Genomic DNA, 15,393 nt, shown 5'->3' on the forward strand with positions numbered 1-15,393 from the left:
TGTACATACACTGTGTGTGTGTGTGTGTGTGTGTACGTTCACTGTGTGTGTGTGTACGTACACTGTGTGTGTGTGTACGTTCACTGCGTGTGTGTACACGTACACTGTGTGTGTGTGTACGTACACTGTGTGTGTGTGTGTGTGTGTGTGTACGTACACTGTGTGTGTACGTACACTGTGTGTGTGTGTGTGTGTGTGTGTGTGTACGTACACTGTGTGTGTGTACATACACTGTGTGTGTGTACGTACACTGTGTGTGTACGTACACTGTGTGTGTGTACGTACACTGTGTGTGTGCGTACACAGTGTGTACACTGTGTGTGTGCGTACACAGTGTGTACACTGTGTGTGTGTGTGTGCGTAAACTGTGTGTGTGTGTGTGTGTACACGTACACTGTGTGTGTGTGTACACGTACACTGTGTGTGTGTGTGTGTGTACGTACACTGTGTGTGTGTGTGTACGCACACTGTGTGTGTGTGTACGCACACTGTGTGTGTGTGTGTGTACGCACACTGTGTGTGTGTGTGTCTGTGTGTGTACGTTCACTGTGTGTGTGTGTACGTACACTGTGTGTGTGTGTACGTTCACTGCGTGTGTGTGTGTACACGTACACTGTGTGTGTGTGTGTTCGTACACTGTGTGTGTGTGTACGTACACTGTGTGTGTACGTACACTGTGTGTGTACGTACACTGTGTGTGTGTACGTACACTGTGTGTGTGCGTACACAGTGTGTACACTGTGTGTGTGCGTACACAGTGTGTACACTGTGTGTGTGTGTGTGTACGTACAGTGTGTACACTGTGTGTGTGCGTGTGTGCGTGCGTACACTGTGTGTGTGTGCGTACACTGTGTGTGTGTGTGTGCGTACACTGTGTGCGTGTGCGCACGCGTACACTGTGTGTGTGTGTGTTTGGGGGGGGGGGGAGGAGGTGATCTATGGACTGCTTTTACTATTGGTGTGTGTGTAGCTGTACCTGAACGTTGGGAGGGGGGGGGGGGTGATCTATGGACTGTTGCTACTATCGGTGTGTGTGTGTGTGTAGCTGTACCTGAATGTTGGGGGGATGATCTATGGGCTGCTGTTACTATCGGTGTGTGTGTAGCTGTACCTGAATGTTGGTGGGGGGAGGGAGAGGAGGTGATCAGGTGATCTATGGACTGCTGTTACTATCTGTGTGTGTGTAGCTGTACCTGAATGTTGGGGGGGGGGGGAGGAGAGGAGGTGATCTACGGACTGCTGTTCCTTTCAGTAAAGTGTGCAGCTGTACCTGAATGTTGGGAGGGGGGGGGAGGGTGATCTATGGACTGCTGTTACTATCGGTGTGTGTGTAGCTGTACCTGAATATTGGGAGGAGGGGGATATATGGAGTGCTGTTACTATCGGTGTGTGTGTAGCTGTACCTGAATGTTGGGGGAGAGGGGGGGGGGGAGGTGATCTATGGACTGCTGTTACTATTGTTGTGTGCGTGTAGCTGCACCTGAATGTTGGGGGGGCTGATCTATGGACTCCTGTTACTATTGGTGTGTGCGTGTAGCTGTACATGAATGTTGGGGGGGCTGATCCATGGACTCCTGTTACTATTGGTGTGTGCGTGTAGCTGTACCTGAATGTTGGGGGGATGATCTATGGGCTGCTGTTACTATCGGTGTGTGTGTAGCTGTACCTGAATGTTGGTGGGGGGAGGGAGAGGAGGTGATCAGGTGATCTATGGACTGCTGTTACTATCTGTGTGTGTGTAGCTGTACCTGAATGTTGGGGGGGGGGGGAGGAGAGGAGGTGATCTACGGACTGCTGTTCCTTTCAGTAAAGTGTGCAGCTGTACCTGAATGTTGGGAGGGGGGGGGGGAGGGTGATCTATGGACTGCTGTTACTATCGGTGTGTGTGTAGCTGTACCTGAATGTTGGGAGGAGGGGGATATATGGAGTGCTGTTACTATCGGTGTGCGTGTAGCTGTACCTGAATGTTGGGGGAGAGGGGGGGGGGAGGTGATCTATGGACTGCTGTTACTATTGTTGTGTGCGTGTAGCTGCACCTGAATGTTGGGGGGGCTGATCTATGGACTCCTGTTACTATTGGTGTGTGCGTGTAGCTGTACCTGAATGTTGGGGGGGGGGGGGAGGTGATCTATGGACTGCTGTTACTATCAGTGTCTGTGTGGCTCCTGTACCTGAATGTTGGGGGAGAGGGGGGGGGGGAGGTGATCTATGGACTGCTGTTACTATCAGTGTCTGTGTGGCTGTACCTGAATGTTGGGGGAGAGGGGGGGGGGGGGAGGTGATCTATGGACTGCTGTTACTATTGTTGTGTGCGTGTAGCTGCACCTGAATGTTGGGGGGGCTGATCTATGGACTCCTGTTACTATTGGTGTGTGCGTGTAGCTGTACCGGAATGTTGGGGGGGGGAGGTGATCTATGGACTGCTGTTACTATCAGTGTCTGTGTGGCTGTACCTGAATGTTGGAGGGGGGTGGGAGACTACAGATGGCCATACCTCAGACAACTTGGCGATTTAAATTCGATTATCGAATTGGATGTAAATCGGTGCATGCCCGACCTATAAAGCGACTGACTTCAGGGTGGAAATTGGTCGCATTATCGATCGTGCATGCTGAAAGATGTCGGGCCCAAGTTGGTTGGTTGTGCAGCAGTTCGATGGCCGATTTTAGAACGAGCAATGAAACCCCCACTGCAATGTATAAATGTGCCCAGCGAGTCCATTTATACATTACCTGTCCGGTGTCGGCCTCCGCGCGGTGCTATCATGTACACAACTTAGAACCCGGCAAGATGGACGATCACCGCACGGAGGCTGCTACTGGACAGGTAATGTATAAATGCACACACTAGGGAGCACATTCATACATTGGTGGTGCGGACACAGCGGGCTCAGCCGGTTCCCTGAAGATTTCATGCTGAAATTAGACGGGAATGGGCCTGTAGTGTATGGGCAGCTTCGTCCTTACCACCAGGGAGGCTACGGTGGACCTGAACTCTTGCACAGGACAGAAGGAAAACATAGAGAAATGCACTCTGTATTTAGAGAGTTTAGCAGGTTTTTTTCCTCATTTGTGTGCGATCACAAGTTGTAATTTGATCTCTCCCCTGTGTCACATGACTGCCACGGCAGAGATGGCAGATGAGGCCATTTGAAAGCATAGGATGTGTTAACAATATGTCTGCTTCCATAATTCAGGAAGTAGAAACAGTGCAGATTTATTTTAAGATTTGCATCAGGTGTAACAAAGAAACGTTTTTTGTTTAAGATTATTATGCTGTTGCGTATCTTTTAGAGGTGACAGGAAGTTCTGAGTCGAGGTCCGCTTTAAAGAAAATCTGTAATGAAAAAAAAAACCTCTGGGGGATACCTGCCTCGGGAGAGGGAAGCTTCTGGATCCTAACGAGGCTTCCCCTGTCCTCCGGTGTCCCGTCAATCCAGCGCCGACTCCCCGAACTGCTGCAAGGTAAATATTTAGTGACCATGATCCTGCACAGGCGCATTAGCCGCTTTCAATTCGGGCTAAGGCAGAAATAGCTGAACCCGATCGATCCGCTCTACTGCGCAGGTGCAAAGGACTTATGCCTGCGCAGTAAAGTGGAAATGAATGGGTTCGGCTATTTGTGCCTTTACCCAAATGAAGAGCTGCTAGTGCGCCTGCGCAGGATTGCGGTAGGTAAATATTGCCCACGCCTGCGCACCTTTGCCAGGCTTGTCGAGGGACTTTTTTGGGGGAGCCAGCGCTGGATTTCCCAAACTACAAAGGATGAGCAAGCCTCATTGGGACCCAGAGGCTTCTTCCTCCCAATGTAAGTATCCCCCAGAGGAATTTTTTTTAATTACAGTCTCTTTAACCACATGAGGACTACAGTGCTAAACCACCCTAAAGGGCAGTTTTTGCTTAATAGGCCACTGCAGCTTTAAGGCCAAGCTGCAGGGCCGCACAACTCAGCACACTAGTGATTCCCCCCTCCTTTTCTCCACACCAACAGAGCTCTCTGTTGGTGGGTTCTGATCGCCCCCATATGTTTATTTTTTATATATATATAAATATTTATCTGTGTGTTTAATATTTTTTCTATTTATTTATTCATTAATGCAGTATTCCCGCCCGCCAATCCCTGTGTTCGGCTGTCATAGGCTTCAGCTTATGACAGCTGATCACTGCTGAGGCAATGGAGGGGACAGCTGTGTCACACGGCTGTCCCCAGTACAGCGCTGCTGCTGATCGCAGCGCTGTACATGTCATTAGATGGCGGCTTCGCTGAAGGCTCGGTGGAGCTCCGCCCCCTAAGCAGGAGATGCACGCGCATCTCCTGCACACTGCAGCCCCAGGACTTCACATCAATTGGCGTTAGGCAGGCCTGGGGCTGCCGCAGCCTCGCCCATGGTCATGGAAAGGTCTTTAGGTAGTTAAGGAGGACATGGGAAACTAATTTTTTTTTTTTTTTTTTAAAGACAGTTTTGGAAAAAAAAAATCTATTTTAAAGTTTATGTTCAGAGTGTGGGAAATTGACTGAAAAATACTTTAGCGGTTAATGACAAAGCCCCCATAGTGCACATTTGCAGGGTATAAGGAGGACGTGAGAAATCTTTTTTTTTTTTTTAACCACTTAACCTCTTGCCGACCGCGTCACGCCGATGGGCGTGGCCACGGCTGCAGCCCCAGATTGGTGTAAAGTCCTGGGGCCAGCTAATGCAGGAGATTGCGCGCGCATCTCTTGCTTGGGGGGCGGAGCTCCGCCCCACCCTCAGTCTCCGAGCGGCTATTGCCGCTCGGGAGACTGTTAGACGGCGTAGTCGCCGTCTATTTACATGTATAGCGCTGCGATCGGCAGCAGCGCTGTGCTGGGGACAGCCGTGTGACACGGCTGTCCCCCTGGGACACTGGCAAGCGATCGGCTCTCATAGGCAGAAGCCTATGACAGCCGATCGCCATAATTGGTTGGCTGTGGGAAGGGAGGGAGGGAATATATTTAAAGAAACATACTTTTTGTAATAAAAAACAGTAACAAAAATATTTGTCAAAAAAACCAAAAAACAATCTGGGGGCGATGTGACCCCACCAACAGAGAGCTCTGTTGGTGGGGAGAAAAGGGGGGGGGGAAATCACCTGTGTGCTGTGTTGTGCGGCCCTGCAGCTTAGCCTTAAAGCTGCAGTAGCCTATTTTACTAAAAATGGCCTGGTCACTAGGGGGGTTTAGCACTGCAGTCCTCAAGAGGTTAAAGACTGTAGCCTTAAAACCCCTTTAAGACCAGACACTTTGTTTACTTTCAGACCACTGCAGCTTTAACGTTTTATTGCTCGGTCATACAACCTACCACCTAATGAATTTTACCTCCTTTTCTTGTCCCTAATACTGATTTCTTTTGGTGCTATTTGATTGCTGCTGTGATTTTTATTTATTATTATATTCATCAAAAAAGACAGGAATTTTGTCAAAAAAATGAAATCAAATAAAGTAAAATTTCTACATACATTTTGTCTAAATTTATTTTGCTACATGTCTTTGATCAATAGACACTTATTGTTTTTTTTTTTTTTTTGTGTAAAAGTTATAGCGTTTACAAACTATGGTGCAAAAAGTGAATTTCCCCATTTTGAAGCATATCTGACTTTTCTGAGCACCTGTCATGTTTCATGAGGTGCTAGAATTCCAGGATAGTATAAATACCCCCCAAATGACCCCATTGTGGAAAGAAGACATTCCAAAGTATTCACGAAGAGGCATGGTGAGTTCATAGAAGTTGTTTTTTTTTGTCACAAGTTAGCGGAAAGTGACACTTTGTGACAAAAATAAAAAATAGTTTCCCTTTCTGCAAACTTGTGACAAAAAAAATGAAATCTGCCACGGACTCACCATGCCCCTCTCTGAATACCTTGAAGTGTCTACTTCGCAAATTGGGGTCATTTGTGGGGTGTGTTTACTGTCCTGGCATTTTGGGGGGTGCTAATTGGTAAGCACCCCTGTAAAGCCTAAAGGTGCTCATTGGACTTTGTGCCCCTTAGCACAGTTAGGCTGCAAAAAAGTGCCATACATGTGGTATTGTCATACTCAGGAGAAGTAGTATAATGTGTTTTGGGGTGTATTTTTACACATACCCATGCTGGGTGGGAGAAATATCTCTGTAAATAACAATTTTTTTGATTTTTTTTTTTTTTTTACACACAATTGTCCATTTACAGAGAGATTTCTCCCAACCAGCATGGGTATGTGTAAAAATATACCCCAAAACACATTATACTACTTCTCCTGAGTATGACAATACCACATGTGTAGCACTTTTTTGCACCCTAACTGCGCTAAGAGGCCCAAAGTCCTATGAGTACCTTTAGGATTTTACAGGTCATTTTGAGGCATTTGATTTCTAGACTACTCCTCATGATTTAGGGCCCCTAAAATGCCAGAGCAGTATAAGAACCCCGCAAGTGACCCAATTTTAGAAAGAAGACACCCCAAGGTATTCTGTTAGGTGTATGGTGAGTTCATAGAAGATTTTTTTTTTTTGTTAGCGGAAATTGATTTTTATTTTATTTTTTTACAAAGTGTCATTTTCCACTAACTTGTGACAAAAAAATAAAATCTTCTATGAACTCATTATAACCTAATTAAATACCTTGGGGTGTCTTCTTTCTAAAATGGGATCACTTATGGGGTTCCTATATTGCCCTGGTTTTTTAGGGGCCCAAAACCGTGAGGAGTAGTCTGGAAACCAAATGCCTCAAAATGACTGTTCAGGGGTATAAGCATCTGCAAATTTTGATGACAGGTGGTCTATGAGCGGCCGAATTTTTTGGAACCGGTCAAAGGAAAGTGTGGCCTCTTAGATGACAGGTTGTATTGGCACTGAAGTGCAGGAAGCGCAGGATGTTCTCAAATCGTGACCTGGACATGGCAGCAGAGAACATGGGCATGTGATGTATTGGGTGCGTAGACCAATAAGACCGCAATACATTCTTTTTGACTCGACCCATGTTAAGGAGAAGGCTCCCAAAAATGTTATGTTCGGAAACTTGGAGTGGTTTCAACCAAAAAAGGCTGGGCACGGTAGCTTCTTGGATTGGTGGTTGCGTATTGTGTGGCATAACGGTTGGTTTCAGCCACAATTAAGTCGTAGAGGCCAGCAGTGATCAGGAAAAAAAAATTATGTCACTGCGGTGGGGCGGGTGAGAGTTTGGCCGGGTGATCAGAAGCCCGCAGGGGGCAGATTAGGGCCTGATCTGATGGATAGGAGTGCTAGGGGTGACAGGAGGTGATTGATGGGTGTCTCAGGGTGTGATTAGAGGGGAGAATAGATGCAATCAATGCACTGGGGAGGTGATCGGAAGGGGATCTGAGGGTTTGGCCGAGTGATCAGGAGCCCACACGGGGCAGATTAGGGCCTGATCTGATGGGTAGGTGTGCTAGGGGGTGACAGGAGGTGATTGATGGGTGTCTCAGGTTGTGATTAGAGGGGGGAATACATGCAAGCAATGCACTGGGGAGGTGATCGGGGAGGGGGGGGGTCTGAGGGCGATCTGAGGGTGTGGGCGGGTGATTAGGTGCCTGCAAGGGGCAGATGAGGGTCTGATATGATGGGTAGCAGTGACGGGTGGTGATTGATGGGTGATTAGAGGGGAGAACAGATGTAAATGATGCACTGGGGAGGTGATAAGGGGAGGTCTGAGGGCGATCTGAGGGTGTGCGCGGGTAACTGGGTGCCTGCAAGGGGCAGATTAGGGTCTGATCTGATGGGTAGCAGTAACAGGGGGGGATTGAAGGGTGATTAGAGGGGAGAACAGATGTAAACAATGCACTTCGGAGGCAATCTGAGGGTGGGTGTGCAGGCGATCTGAGGGTGCAGGCGGGTGATCAGGTTCCCTGCAAGGGGCAGGTTAGGGTCTGATCTGATCTGTGGCGGTGACGGGGGTGATTGATGGGTGATTGACAGGTGATCAGTGGGTGTTTACAGGGGAGAATAGATGTATACAGTACACAGGGGAGGGGTGAGGGGGTGATCATCAGCCCCCAGGGGGCAGTTTAGGACCTAATAAAAAAAAATAGCGCTGACAGATAGTGACAGGGAGTGATTGATGGGTGATTAGGGGGGTGATTGGGTACAAACAGGGGTCTGAGAGGGGTGGGGGGGGGGGGTCTGAGGGGTGCTGTGGGCGATCAGGGGGCAGGATCAGTGTGTTTGGGTGCTTAACTGGGAGGCTGCAAACTGCCCTGGTGGTCCCTCGATCACTGGGACCACCAGGGCAGGAGGCAGCCTGTATAATACGCTTTGCATACATTACAAAGCATATTATACAGTTTACATGTGGCGATCTGAGGGTTAACAACCCGCCGGCGCTTCCGAACGGCCGGCGGGTTGAGGTTGCGGGTAGGCGGAGCCTATTGCCACCAGGCGATCGCGTCACCAGTGACGCGATCGCCGGCTAACCACGCCTCCTGCAGCCGTCGGCTGTGGGCGGTCGGCAAGTAGTTAAGGAGGACATGGGCAATTTTTTTTTAAGAAATCATTTTTTTTTCGGAAAATGTATTTTAAAATTAATGTTCAGAGTGTGGGAAATTGACTGAAACATACTTTAGCGGTTAATAGCTAAAGCCCAATAAGTGCTAGAAACACCAACATTTGCAGGGTATGTTAAAGTGAACCTTAAGCCTACCAAAAAAAAAAAAATGAGATTTACTCACCTGGGGCTTCCCTCAGCCCCCTGCAGCTGCTCGGTGCTTCGCAGCCTCGCTCCGATCTGCCTGGACCCGCCGGCGGCCACTTCTGGTTTCGCCGTCACCGGCCGACAGGCTGGGAACGCGAGTGATTCTTCGCGTTCCCAGCCACAATTGCGCCCCCTATACTGCTATTGCGGCCTTCCAGGTGAGTAAAACTCATTTTTTTTGGTAGGCTTAAGTGTCACTTTAAGAAGGATGGAAAAATAAATTTTCAAAAAGACGTTTTAATTTTTGAGAAAATCGATTTTAAATTTACAGGAAACAAAAACTTAGGGCATGCATGGGGCTTTGCACCCTGAACTACACCAGCCCACATAGTCCATGGTATGGGGAGGGCCTCTGAAGGAGGAGGGGTGGACAAATCCAACCCACAGACAAGGGGCTCTTCCCTACCTCCAGTGTCCCAGAAGGGGTAGGGCTCCGATGCCTGGGGGGGGGGGGGGGTTCTTGGTGGTATCTGTGAGTCCCGTTTAAGAAAGGGACCACCAGATACCAGCCCCCTCCCAGGAGAAATGAGCATAGCAGTGCATAATATGCATTACCAATTTCCACAAAGGGTTAAAAAGAGAGACCTAACAACAATGCGAGAAGTAAATTTTATGTTCTAAATTAACTATGAATACTTACCTTTTAAAGCAGAGGTCAGGGACCTTTTTGGCTGAGAGCCATAAACGCCACATATTTTAAAATGTATTTCCCTGAGAGCCATACAATATGTTTCAAACTGTCAAAGTGCGCATGCGCAGCAGAGGGCTCACTTCCCTGTTGCTATGGTGATGTGTATACAGTTGATCTGCCGGGCAGCGGAAGTGTCAGACATGTCTTCAGCGTCTCGGGTTTCAGCAATTTCCCCGAGAGCCAGAAAGGAGAAATACCGACTAACGGCTTATACAATTAGCTAGCTGATTTGGGGGTTGATTCACTTTGTAGGGTAAGATCCTTGCACTTAGGCCCAATAGGCTGCCTGTTAACCACCTTAGCGGTATGGACGAGCTCAGCTCGTCCATTACCGCCAGAGGGTGCCGCTCAGGCCCTGCTGGGCCGATTTACATGAAATAAAGAGCAGCACACGCAGCCGGCACTTTGCCAGCCGCGTGTGCTGCCCGATCGCCGCCGCTCTGCGGCGATCCGCCGCGAGCAGCGGCGAAAGAGGGTCCCCCCAGCCGCCTGAGCCCTGCGCAGCCGGAACAAATAGTTCCGGCCAGCGCTAAGGGCTGGATCGGAGGCGGCAGACGTCAGGACGTCGGCTGACGTCCATGACGTCACTCCGCTCGTCGCTATGGCGACGATCTAAGCAAAACAAGGAAGGCCGCTCATTGCGGCCTTCCTTGTTTATTCCGGGCGCCGGAGGCGATCAGAAGAACGCCTCCGGAGCGCCATCTAGTGGGCTTTCATGCAGCCAACTTTCAGTTGGCTGCATGAAATATTTTTTTTTTTATTTAAAAAAAACCCTCATGCAGCTGCCCTGGCGATCTTAATAGAACGCCAGGGTGGTTAAGTGACAGGCAGCGTATTGGGTCATCAAAGTGTGGGGATCTCGTCCTACAAAGTCACTGGACCTGACAGGGTCCAGAGTGGGACAATTGGAGTGGCCGTTAGTTTTGGGGTAGCACGACTAAGCAGTGCATGCTACAGCAGTAGCGGGCCTACTTTTAAAATGTTACTTGCTCTGCCGCACTGAGCTGCGCTGCTTGAGCAGTGTAGCTTAGTGAATCAACCCCTACTGATTTGTTTTTGAGCCAGATGTACAGGTAGCTATCAAAAGAGTTACATCTGGCTCCCAAGCCATAGGTTGTCTACCCCTGTTTTTAAGTGTACCAGACAAAAAATGAAGATTTGATACTCGCCTGTGGCTTCCTCCAGCAGCATATGCTCTTCTGAGTCCCCTTCTGTTCAGCCCCGGTAACAGGCTCAGTTGTGGTCTTCTGCACAGAAGATCACGACTGATGCGACTGACACTGTTACCAGGGAGGAGCGTATGCTCAGACGAGAGTATGCTGCTGGAGGAAGCCACAGGCGAGTATCAAATCTTCATTATTTCTCAGGTCTGGTTTCTTTAAATAATAATAAAAAAAAATCACATGACAATATGGTCAAGAAACCTTGATTAAAGATCTCCGTGCACATGCCACCACACACGACTGATATCCGCTGCTGCTCTAGCTATACTAAGTATAGCTAGAGTACAATGCTTGTTTAACCAATAGGAAATGCTTCAAAGAGTACCTTGAAGGAAAAAAAAGTTGCCCCAGTGGGGTACTTAAATCGGGAGGAGGAAGACTCAGGATCCTAATGAGGCTCCCCCTTCATTCTTGCACCTAACAGCGAAAACAACCAACAAGCTTGTTGGCTGTGTACACAGGTGCATTACTGCCTGGGCAGTAAGCGGACCCAATTGGGCACTGTTATTTCCGCTGGAGCATGAGCTGGGAGTGGCTACTGCGCCAGCACCGGATCACCGTGACTAAATAATTACTATTGTCCCCTTCATAGGGCTAGATTGGAGGGTGAAGAGGACGTGGAAAGACTCATTAAGACCCACAGGCTACCTTCTAATTATAGGCACATTTACATTATATGCGGTGCGATGTGGCTACATATCCGTATCGCACCGTGGGTGTCCTGAAACCAATACACAGCAATTAAACAGTTTAATTGCGAGCATTACATGCGGAGCGGTGCAGAGCGTTTAGAGAATCTGCAGCATGCTGTACATTCGCGCAGAGCCGCAGTCCTGTCCATACACTACCACATGACACGAACGGGAGTGGAAGTGATGTGATGCGGCGAGGTACAGAGCTGGGACAAGGTCCACCAGCACCCAAGGCTGAGACACCAAAGTGCGCCCCTCCATCCCCCCCACCTCAGCTGTCACACACTGATTGCTATAAGACTAAGAGGCGCCACAGGGCCCACAACCTCCCCAACACCTTAACATCTAGTTATCTGGCTTGCAGTCACTGCCATGTATCCTCTTTTCTTATTTCTTTCTGCTTCAAACACAATTAGGAATGACAGCTGAATGAATTGTGCGCCCCCTCCTACACTGCGCCCTGAGGCTGGAGCCTCTCCAGCCTATGCCTCGGCCCAGCCCTGGCGAGGTAGTCACATTCACATTACTTCAGCAATGGAAAAGGGCCCTTAGGATTACGTTAGGATTATGAGTAAGTACCACACTAAGGCACTTTTTTTAAATGTCAAATATTGCACAGTTACATAGGGAGAAGGTGTCACCGACATGTAGGTAATTTCGATGGAAATACTTGTCTAGCTATTCTACATTATCAATATTTCCTACTATACAATTAAATGACAATTGTCACTTTTGGTAGACTGGTATGGAAGGTTATATGCACAGGTAAAGCCTCATTAGGATCCAGAGGCTGAATTCTCTATACGTAAGGCGAAGAAGCACTTTTAAAAAGTATGAAATTGGTCCAAAGAATAAAAGGTAGGATGATTTGACGTGTAGGCTATTTTGACGGTTTAGTTCATCTAGCTAACCTACATCATAATTTTATCCTACAGTCAGGATAAATGACAATTATCTCATTTGGTAGGCTGGAATTGAAGGGAAATTGCACAGGTAAAGCCTCATTAGGATCCAGAGACTACCTTCTCTTTACGTAAGGCGATTAAGCACTTTTAACTATGATTTGGTGCAATTCGCTTAATGTAGGATATTCTGACGTGTAGGCTATTTCGATGGTTTTGTTCATCTAGCTAACCTACATCATCATTCTGACCTCCAGTCTGGACATTTGTCTGTAGGATTAAATAAACTGCCTCATTAAAATTGAAAGTTTATCATCTCTCAAAATATATACCTCATTGAAGTACTTTGTAAAATTTCTGATTTTTAATTATTACAGTGTAGACGAAACTGACCTGTAGGTAATTTCAAAAGAAATAATCATCTAAATCTGCTACATTGTCATGTTTAAATCATTTATTAGCATTTAAAGTGTGGAAAACATACAAATACCCATTAATTCTAATGTAGGTTATATCGATTTGTAGGTTAAAGAGACTCTGAAGCGAGAATAAATCTCGCTTCAGAGCTCATAGTTAGCAGGGGCATGTGTGCCCCTGCTAAAACGCTGCTATCCCGTGGCTAAACGGGGGTCCCTTACCCCCCGAAATCCTTTCCGTGCAGCCGGGGATCTCTTTCCTGATTGAGGCAGGGCTAACCGCCGCAGCCCTGCCCCACGCGTCTGTCAGCGCGTATCTCCGCCTCTCCCCCGCCCCTCTCAGTCTTCCTTCACTGAAAGGGGCGGGGGAGAGGCGGCGATGCGCCGCTGATAGACGCGACTGGAGGCAGGGCTGCAGCCGTTTGTGGGGGGGTGAAGGGACCCCCGTTTAGCCGCGGGATAGCGGCGTTTTAGCAGGGGCTAACTATGAGCTTTGAAGCGAGAATTATTCTCGCTTCAGTGTCTCTTTAACTCGATGGCTTACACCATCATTCTATCATTAGTGTAGGTTATCTCGACAATGTAGGATAAAATGTTGGAGCAACTGTAGTGCTATCACAAGAGGCGCACATGGACAGAAGACCACAACCCAGCCGTGGGTAGCAATCTTAAAGAGGGGACAGCGGTTAAGATGTCGGCGGACAGCTCACGTGCTGCTCGCCGTGAATAGCGGGCCCTGTACTACTTCCGGGTTGCAATGTCCCAGAGTAGTACGCCTGCCCGTGTCTGCATGTGTACTTTAGTTTGCATGCCCTTGCCCGGCAGGTGCGCTTCCCACTGCATGCATACTTATATGCGCGTGCAGACACGGGCAGGCACTCAGTGACGTACCTAGGGTTTTTGACACCCGGTGTTGATTATTCGGATAGCACCCCCCTAAAAAAAAAGGTGTGACAGCTACCACTGTCCAATATGACTGTAGTAAGGATTTGATTGCATGCTCCTGAGGGAAATGTCTATGTACTCTATAAGGCATTGCGGAGAGAGATATTACTGCTATGTAATTACAGAACAATAATAATATGGTAGGCTATTAGCCTATGACTATGGTAGGATTAGATTGTGAGCTCCTTTGAGGACAGTCAGTGACATGACTATGTACTCTGTAAAGTGCTGCAGAAGATGTCAGTGCTTTATAAATACATAATAATAAATATGGTAGGACATTACATTATGACTATGGCAGGGATCAGATTGTGAGCTCCTCTGAGGACAGAATGTGACATGACTATGTCCTCTGTAAAGTGCTGCAGAAGAAGTTAGTGTGCTATATAAATACATAATAATATTGTAAAAAGGTATTAGACTATGAATGTGGTAGGGTTAAATTGTGAGCTAGCCTAGCCTAGTAACACAGCATGTGCACCCAAATAACATTTACATTAGCATGCTCGCACAAATAAAACAGCTATCATGCCCAGATGTGTAGCACGGTGGTATAGTGGTTAGCACTCTCGCCTTGCAGTGCTGGTTCGAATCCCAGCCACATCAACATCTGCAGGGAGTTTGTGTGTTCTCCCCGTGTCTGCGTGTGTTTCCTCTGGGCCCACCAGTTTCCTCCCACCTCACAAAAACATATAAATAAGTGAATTGACTTCCCCCTAAAATTTGGCCGTAGACTTTGATACATATATAGATATATCACTATGGTAAGGATTAGATTGTGAGCCCCTCTGAGAGTCAGTTAGTGACAAGAGAATATACTCTGTGCAGTGCTGAGGAAGATTTTGGCACTTTATAATTACTAAATAATAATAATAATACCCAAATAGCTGGATATATCCATCAGGAGAGTAGAGGGTGGCAAATAGGTGACAGAAGGGAAGGGTGGCAAAGAGGGGTCAGGAGGGGAAAATGGTATACAGGTGATAGGAGGGGCAGGTAGCAGAGAGGTGATAGGTGGGGAGGGTGGCAAGGAGGTGACCGGAGGGGAGGATCGCAGAGATGGGACAGCAAGGGGGGGGGGGGGGTGTCCGAGAGGGGACAGGAGGAAAGGGTGGCATAGAGGTGACAGGAGGGGCCTGCCAGAGAGGTGATAGGAAGGTGGCAGAAAGGTGACAGGAGGGGAGGGTGGCAGAGAGGGGTCAGCAGAGGAGGGTGGTATAGAGGTGACTGGTGGGGAGGGTGACAGAAGGGGAAGGTGTCAGATAGGGGACAGCTGGGAGGGTGTCAGATAGGGGACAGCGGGAAGGGTGGTATAGAGGTGATAGGAGGGGCCTGCCAGAGAGGTGATAGGAGGGGAGAGGAAGGTGGCAGAAAGGTGACAGGAGGGTGGCAAAGAGGGGTCAGCAGAGGAGGGTGGTATAGAGGTGACCGGCGGGGAAGGTGACAGAAGGGGAAGGTGGCAGATAAGGGACAGCAGGGAGGGTGGCAGATAGGGGACATGAGGGGATGGTGGCAGATAGGGGACAGCGTGGAGGGTGGTATAGAGGAGGGTGACAGCAGCGGAATAGAGGGTTCAAGCGGCAGGAGCGGCCCGCCCCCGCGTGTCATCATGGTGGGGGTGACACTCGGAGCCCTGTACAGCCGCTGTAGTGAAAAATTTTGCTACCCATCATATTTTGCAACTTGCCATAGAGGACAATGTATGACTGTGTAGGTGTGGCTCCTCTCTGTTGACACGCCTGTAATTTTTTGTTCCCTCCAGGGGGAGGGGGGGTTCTGTGTGAGAATAGGGTTTGGTTGGGTTGCATTTTCTGATACAGAT

This window comes from Hyperolius riggenbachi, chromosome 3 (assembly GCF_040937935.1).
Source record: "Hyperolius riggenbachi isolate aHypRig1 chromosome 3, aHypRig1.pri, whole genome shotgun sequence".
Lineage (NCBI taxonomy): Eukaryota > Metazoa > Chordata > Amphibia > Anura > Hyperoliidae > Hyperolius > Hyperolius riggenbachi.